Below are 9,144 nucleotides of genomic sequence, written 5' to 3'. Positions count from 1 at the left end.
ATAATTAATTAATTAATTATTAAATAAAATGCACAATTTCTAATTGTCTCACAATATTATAAGTAAAAAATAATTATTTTATACGATAAGGAAATAAATAACTTATTATTTATTTAATAAATATAATTAATTATTAAATAAAATGCACAATTTCTAATTGTCTCACAATATTATAAGTAAAAAATAATTATTTTATACGATAAGAATAATACGAAATAAATATCGCGCCAATTGTTTTAAATGAGCCATGTCTCGATCGTTAAAAAATCCGTACATAAAATAATACATCCTGCATCCTGTATCCTTTCTTTCCTCTCGCACTTACCTTTTGTACTACCGAAAAATTGCAATCTCTCGCCACGTGAGAATAGTTTTAATACAATGACGATCTTGTAATTTGCAAATAAGACCAACGAACGTCGCGATGCACTTTGACGTTACAACTTGCCGCGAGCATCGAAAATAAGTTTCCGACGTGGGAGGCGCGTTACGTACACTTGGCGCGTGCACCCTAATACACGAGCGAGCCAAAGAACGGAGGAACACGTCCTGCCTGAACGGCGTGCGAGACTAAAGTGGAAGGTGGAAGGTTGTGAACGGCCAAGCGACGGCGTCGCTACCAACTGGCGGACTGCGCGCGTCTACGTCTACGTCCGCTGTATACGTCCGTTGCGATTGTACTCCGGACCGACCGAGATGCACGCCGATTGGTCCATGGTCGGTGGCGGAGCGTGGTCGCGGCAAATATACATCAAAGCATTAATATACGGTTGTGATTCATCCCCCACGAACATTGTATCAATTAATGCGTAAAAGTGTTTATTAAGCATTCCAGAGATCTAATCTCACTGCTTTTACAAAATCAGTTATCTTCGGAATCTCTATCTAATCTGTTACGTTCAAGTTTCCTTTGAATCTTTGAAAGCTTTTTTTAATGAGCTAAAGAGCAGGTAGAAGTGTTTCGATTTTCCAAGTCGTAAAAGATCAATTTTTCTTTTATTGTATTCTCTTGAAATTCAAGGTTTTGAAAATGCGTCTTATATTTCATTTTCATCTAAACATATTTCAGTAAAACCCGAAATATGTACAAAGTTAAATATTAGTATATGTATTATGAGTCATATATTTTTTAATGATATTAAAGTTATATTTGTAGAAATAGAGAGCATATCGTATCATAGATGAAAATAAGAACACATCTAGGATAAGATAGGATTTCTTGATATTTGTTTTTTCTTCAAAAGATATGTATTTGGGTTGTACTATTTTTAATATATATGCACACACCAAATTTTGTAAGCATATGTATGTGTTTTTTCCCCAAAGCTCCAATATTTCCATATATGTAGTTACTAACAATAAGAAATGATTAATATATGCTGTCACGCTCTGTATAAGATAGTTTCAGTGCCAAAATATGGCGAAAAGAGTACATTAAATAGGAAAGAATTTTATGATAATAAATTTATTGTTGAGAGCTATATATGTGTATATATATATATATATATATATACAAGTCCAAAGAAATTGAGAATTGAAAAATTCCAAAGATCCTGATAATCCAGTCAGCCTGGATATTAAATTTTTTACAATTTTCTCAACAATTAATAAATTTATCAAATAAAAATTTATCAAAGAAATGTTTTAAAAAACATATATACAAAATACATAATCATGAAAATTTTAACGCATTAATTTGTCTTAGACTTTATATTGTGAGTCAGAAACGAATAAGGAATAGTCCTTCTCCCCCAAAGAAATCTTAGCTATTTATATTTTCAATTAGAACTATATGTGTCAATATTAAAGTAATATCTATAATGAGAATCGCACTATTGAATCACATACAAAAGCATATGTTAATGCAACATGACACATCGAGAGAACTGTACGATGAGCGTTCGATGCGTCGAAACAAAACACATAAAACTCCTAAAGCTAAGGACTACTAATAAGGCAATAAAGTTTTAAGGGGAAAAAAGTATCTCTTCTTTATACAACCATAGAGAATACAACGTTAAAAGCTTAAATCAATGTTAAGAAAATTTATTCAATCTCTTATCCATCTTAAATCTTATCGCAAAATTATAAATGTGCTTTTCTCAAAAACACGTTTTTTCAAATTGATTCATATAAATTTTCAAAGAGCAATCAGACTGAAATTTTACAGATATATAAAATACATGTCTCTTTATCTATGGATTAGTTTATTAGAATCTAATAATTTTTTTGAGCATAACTTTTAGAAAATTTATTCTGAAAAAGCTATTACATCTCTATGATTTTGAAATTTTGCATGTACATAATTATTGACTTCTTACAATATTACATTTTTGTATAAAAATAATGATATTTTTTAAATAGAAAAACAGCTACGTGCTTATGATGTATTTTATATATATGTAAAATTTTAGCCTCATTAGTTTGTTTGTTGAAATCATATAAACTAATCTAAAAAATATGATTAAAAAAAAAACACGTTTAAAGCTTTACATTAAAAAATGTATTAGATTACAGATAAAATAGATAAAATTAAAGTTACTGTTACTGTGAAAAAGAGTTATATCATGGTTAAATAATATCCTTCCTCCGCTTCCTTGTTTTCTACTAAGAAACTGTTTCAGCTATGTATGATATTCTGCTTTTTTGTGTAACGCTTACCGTTCAATTTGTTTAAAACGCTTGATGTTTTTCAAAGATACATGCTTCTATCTGTTAGTCAATGAGTTCTTTATTGTAATATCGCTATATAGCCATTATACAAAATACAAATAATATCTCAATGTAAAAAAATAAACTAATATTACTTTCAAAATTAATTCGAGATATGAAGATATGCATGATATACATTTAATTGTATAAAGAAAATCATAACAGAGTCTATATTCAATCCAAGTATCAACGTTATAATGACTTTTAGATCTCCTTGTGAATATAATCTGCGTTATACGTCGCGAATCTCGTTACATAAATATGCAATGCCAATGTATCTCAGAAATAAGAAACTATTTTTACAAACATTCTGAGCGATAAACGTTGGATATATTTGAACAAATTGAGAAAAATCAATTATCATATGAAAAAGAAAAAAGAGATATAGAGAGACAGAGAGAGAAAGAGGAAAAAAACGATATACACCGGATAGAAATAATATCCGTGATTCGTTTTAAAGAGGCCACTTGCTTTGAGCTCGATTTTGTCCAGGAATAGTATAACGACGGCAATTTTTATGGTAGCGTGTTATCGTTCGAGCGGCAATATGAATATTTTTTCCATTATTTGCGAGAAGGTCTTATCATTCTTCCATTTTCCTTTATCTTCCCCTTCTTTGTTAACTTGCCCTAAAGATAAGGTCACCGTCACAGAGATACAATGCGAAAGAGAAGATTGTTCTCGCATACATTGAAGTATACATATTTTAATGTATACGAGAACAGTGGTAGCGGATTTTTTACCAAGACACGAAACAAGATAAGCACAACGTTTGCTCAAAATTAAAAAAATAGAAAAATGTTTAAAAACTATTTATTTAATTGCCACCAATACCCTATTTTTTTTTAATTTCCAGACAAGCTAATTTGACAATATAAATGTTTTATATAACGTAACAAATATATTAAAATTAGAGAAATATTATAAAACAGAGATAAGAAAATATGTGAAAGCTACGAATCTTTATAGCAAGATGGTATGATGACGCGGAATAAATATATTGCAAAACATTTATTTAACTTTGACTGTATCAAATTTGAATCTCGGCCACACACACACACACACAGAGTTTATTGCATAAATCTTTCCTCGTTTAACGTCTATCGTTAGTTTAGAAAACTAATGATAGGTAATTTTGGAAAAAATTTTCGACATTATGATAAACTATGACACGATAAACTAAACAAATAAGATACGTCAATCAAGGCGATAACAACTTAAGCGATAACTTAGGACAAAAACGTAATACCAGAAGCGTGTCGGACTTCGAACAATCGAGCCTGTTCTGAATCGAGTCCCCCAGTAAATCGACGCCCGTGTTTGTCATCGGGACAGAAATCAGAGCTCGAACAATGCTACTCCATAAAGAGAACTCATGTTTTAGCTCATGTCTCGACCACCCGCAGAAAGTATAACAGCAAACATCGATACGCGAATGAAACTCTATTCCCAACAAAGGAGAGCAATGATACTCTTAGTGCGGCTTATAATCCAAAGAAATAAATATGTTCGAGAACGATTGAGTCAATAAAATCCGTATCAACGAGCTTGATTAGTATCTCGCCGGATCAATAATATCATTAATTATTAATATACGCATGCATATAATATACACGTATATTAATTATTAATTAAAATCATGTATATTAATTAATAATTATTTTATTAATTGTTCTGATTATCAAAAAATATATTTCAATCCTTCAAGCATATTTTCATTCTTTAATACATATATATCCATTAATTTTTCAATCAAGAAGCTTAATTAAAATTGAATAAAGAGTTAATTACTGGTTTCATCAAATATTTAATATCGAAAATTGAAATTTTAGGCAAATGGGTTAAACTTCTCCGCCGTAAAACAATCTTAAAATCACTTTTTTACCGAATTAAAACTGCTATCAAATTTATTTGTATACCTCAGTCATTTTGATCAAGTAATTCTGACAAAAATATCTATCATAGTTATATTTTACCTTTAACAAGTTAAAAGAATGTCTGCTTCAAACTGTAATTACTTTAGCGTTTAGATTAAAGAATTGTAAGAAAAACAATCGAGCAGGAAAACGTAAAAGCCATTTGCTATCTCGACTTATACCGATGTCGTATATTATATACCATCGACTATATCGACATTTCTATCAATCCAAAGATATAACAGTTAAACACAAATAGTGGAAAAAGATTGCGAAAAATATTCTTTCTTACAACAAATTGTGTAATTTAAAGAACAACACAAAAGCGGCTTCTCGCAAAGAGATAATCAACACACGAGAAGGTTAGAAGATAAAATCATTCAAAAGTATGTAACTCTGTTGATAATATTTTCCAAATACTCGCTAATCAAACCCGACACTAGCGTAACATTTGATAAAGTGCACTGTGTGTGTGATAAGAACTACGTTAAAAATGAACGTTAAAGCTCTTATAAATCGGTCAAGTCAAATATTCTGTCAAACGAGTGCAAAAAACGCGTTTCTTATTCAGTCAATTACTTTTAAGCTATTTTTACTAAACGCACATGATTTATGTATTTTTTCCATATATGTACACGATAGGTTATAAAACACTTTTTATAGTCGATAAAATTACGATACGATCTCTGAATTAAATAAGCTCGATTTACTATTCCTTTTTTAAGTTAAAATCTGCAATATGGATGAAGGGAAAGCTTCATCAGAGTTAATTCTAAATGAAATTGATCAGAGTTAATTCTAAATGAAAAATTAATACAATTGCATTCTTATAAAATAAAAATAAAATATCGACTCTCATCCCAGATTCCAACAGTAATAGAACATTCGAAATGTCTGCTGGCACACAGACGGCTTGTATCAAATGTCCTGCTCATTTTCAATTCGCTCCCGAACATATTTCTGAGGTAATATTTCCATAGGTATTCCGGTTATGCGGCGGATATTTATTTGCCTCCAAGCCGAGCGTGGACTGCGTAAAATGGGGTGGGATTTACATGAAAAATCTCTCTATTCCATCTGACTGCCGGCCCTTTCTCTCGCGTTATCTCCCACGCGTGCATCTATCTCGCGTCAATGATATCGTTGGCAGCGAAAAATGAAGAGCGAGAGAGAAAGAAAAAAAGAGAGAATCATTATACGTGTGCCGGCGTTCCGATAAACACGTGTGTATAATTGCATTACACGGCGTACTAGCATCGTTACAGCTTTGATAAATCATGCTGCTACCGAGTACGATATTTTTATTTTTTTAATAAAATTGCCAGCCAGAGAAAGCTTGCATAGCATACCATACGAGAAAGCACCGCACGCGACGCACTGCATAAATGTTGTTGAATATTTCAAACTTCGTTAGTAGTCCACCCTCACTAAGCTCTAAAGTCTTTCTACATTGTGCACGCATACATTTTGTTTACCTATTACAAATTACCTTCTGCGCAATGCTATCTTATCTTCTTTATGATATATATCATAATAACGTGTAATTATTATAATTATTTTGTTAAACATTTTAAATATATTTCAGAATAAGATCTCGAATATATATATTATATATAAATTATGTTATTTAATGATAATGAAAATAAATTACTATCGTGAAGATAAAAACGACTATGTCTTTTTAAAAATAAATTAAATTAAATAAATTCAAAATTACGATTGCTCTGCCGTGGCCTGATGGCTCCCTGGGCCTTCTCCTCCTCTCTTGTTCGTCCTTTGTTGCTCCCTTATGGCACTCACTCGCGAAAACATAATTAATTATGATTGCGCGTGCTTTAAAGCGATAGAATACGATCGCGCGATACTTTGCATGGCACTCCAGACACGTTACATAATTGCACGCGACGCGCACTTTATTATATTTTCGGAAAAACAATTTAAAAACTATATAATTCGCTCAACATTATATATTTAATCCAATTATATACTTAATAAAATATAAAATATAATATAATTAACTATACTTAATAATTCAACGCAAAGATTTAAACGCGATATATAAATGTAGAACGATATCAGCGATTTTGCTCTAATATTATATGATACAATGCAACTCGAATTTATTATTAATTAAGATGCATTAGATTATCCGAAAACACAATGGAAACGCGGTACACATATATTTCGTACATATAAATCACGCGAAATGATGAATTATACGAATGATATATTACGGCTTTCCATTATTAAATGTGCTACTTCGTGCTCTCGATTCAAGATGGATGTGAGCGAATTATATTTAAATCGAAAAGTTTAATTATATATGTTTAAAGCGAAAAGTTTAAGTAGAGATGCCAGATATATTCGAATCCAAGGATTAAATAAATAATTATCATCAAATTCGGAATAAAATATAATTCGTACAATTCTCTGTCGATATATTTATAAATAAGAATTAATCAATCACGTGAGTTGATAATTTCTACTTGTATTAATTTTAAGAAACGAGATCGCGTTTAGCATCTCCTAGTAGTACTTGTCGCCATCGTATTTAGAGAGATACTGAAACGACGTACATAGCGGTTCGAAAACATGTGAGAGAGAAGGCCATGACGAGTCTCGAGTATGTTTGTATATAAAGTATTAACAATAGCGCGCTTCGCCGAGAATATTTATATGTTATTGATATATTTTGTAGAGTGTGGTATTGTTTCCGTATGCGTGCGAAATTTGCTGTAACCTTGACATTCGCGTGACGAGTGTCGAGCAAGAAGGAGCGACCCGAGCTGCTACGTATGCCGTAGTTTAATATCTCTCGATAAATACGATTACGCGACAAGTACTAGAAGATACCAAACGCGATAATTTCTAAAAATTAATATAATTAGCGATTATAAATTCACGCAAACGATAAATTTCCACTTGTAAACATATCGGATAGAGAATTTAATCGTCAAGTAGTCGATACGAAATATTTGCCGCAAATTAAATTTGTAGAAAATATTTTATTCTTTCATATTAATTACTAATTAACAGTTGATATAATTGCGACTTTTCATTATTTGACTTACTCGATTCATATGTTATTATCCGAGTCTATCCGAAAATAGCAAATTACGTTTAAGTCGGTGAACAATATAAAATTATAATAACATTATGATACTCGTATAAGTCTTTTATCGCGAGAATTAATCAGTCATACGAATTATTAATTATAATCGTTAATATATAATAAAATTATAATAATATAATAAAATCGCATTTCAAAGTATAATGCGACGAATCGAAGTGACGGAGAATTATAAATTATATTATTGTAATATTTACGAGCGATAATTATTTCTTTAAATATGCTCGGGGAAAAGAGATATTCAAATATATTTCATGTTTCGGGTTTTAAATTCTTTTCATTTAGATTTAAATTGCTAATCATTTACGTTTAGCAATATACGATTAAGAACACGTGGTAATATACGAATCGCAGAATCGAATGATTAAAATAACTAAGTAGTCAGTATCATACACATCAATACTGATACATCAATTGTTAATCAATAATTAATATAATATTGAAAGAGAATAGAATATTCCGCATAAATCTATTTTATAATGCGTTAAATATTTCGTCATAGTAACAAATTGATTGTCGGTCACTCGGTATTTGGCCTCGCACGTACAAAGCACTGTTGTTGACATGCTTTGGCCTTGTCATTTGTGTCGCGAGACTCCAGCGAAAAGGCAATAACGAGCAAGCGAGCTTCTCAGTGTCGCAAAATTACTCTTCAAAATGCGACATTATTTCTTATAACTTCTGCAATAAGCGATATTGGCATACATATGTATATAAAATATGCAATATGCGGATTTCGCAAATTTATTTGATCGAAGTCTGTTATGTGAACAATCGGTAAATCCAATTATATTTTTGGATACTGTACAGTTCACAGAGATATTTTTATTTTAAATTTTAACTTATATATTTATTCACTTATATATAATACATTTTAATACGAGATAATAGAATTATTTTAAGAAAGAAACATATGCCATTTATTAAAAATAGAGGTAAAATTTCCGGGGTATGTATCATGTAAATTCAATCGCGTAATTTTAAACAGCCGTCGCGTTTTTGTTTCGTCATAATATAATAAAGTATTATGCATTTTATAATCGGGAGTGTCGTACAAAGTATCAGTACAAAAGTATCGCGCGAATTAACCGTGTTTTCGTGAATAAATATTGTATGAATGTCGCAACAACAAAGATGAACAAAAGAGAAGGAAGAGGAGAGGCTCGGAGAGGCATCGGGCTGGCGGAGCAACTGTCGGGTGAGCAATTTATAATTTATTTAATTCATTTGTTAGTTGTAAAATTGATTACTTTGCGAATCGATTACTTTGTAATTTAATTTATATTCGTACAATACATATGTATATAAAATATGCTAGATTTTATTTTGAGATAGGTATTTAAGAAATTGTTAAATGTAAGAGTCAACCCATGGAATTTTTTTAAA

General features: G+C 30.7%; 1 protein-coding gene and 1 long non-coding RNA gene across 3 annotated transcripts in view; both read right to left on the bottom strand.

Annotated features, from left to right (window-relative positions):
* LOC115236549 overlaps positions 1 to 682 on the bottom strand; it is a 46,257-nt gene extending 45,575 nt beyond the window's left edge. The window contains exon 1 of the long non-coding RNA XR_003884210.1: positions 326 to 682. This is a non-coding gene — a long non-coding RNA (uncharacterized LOC115236549). The remainder of the gene's footprint in view (positions 1 to 325) is intronic.
* The window catches only part of LOC115236475 (sestrin homolog), a 243,878-nt gene that overhangs the window by 185,534 nt on the left and 49,200 nt on the right, over positions 1 to 9,144 (bottom strand). The gene's annotated exons all lie outside the window — the stretch shown is intronic.

Source organism: Formica exsecta, unplaced genomic scaffold (genome assembly GCF_003651465.1).
Source record: "Formica exsecta isolate Colony F162 unplaced genomic scaffold, ASM365146v1 scaffold111, whole genome shotgun sequence".
NCBI lineage: Eukaryota > Metazoa > Arthropoda > Insecta > Hymenoptera > Formicidae > Formica > Formica exsecta.
This window is presented reverse-complemented; position numbering and strand designations above follow the sequence as displayed.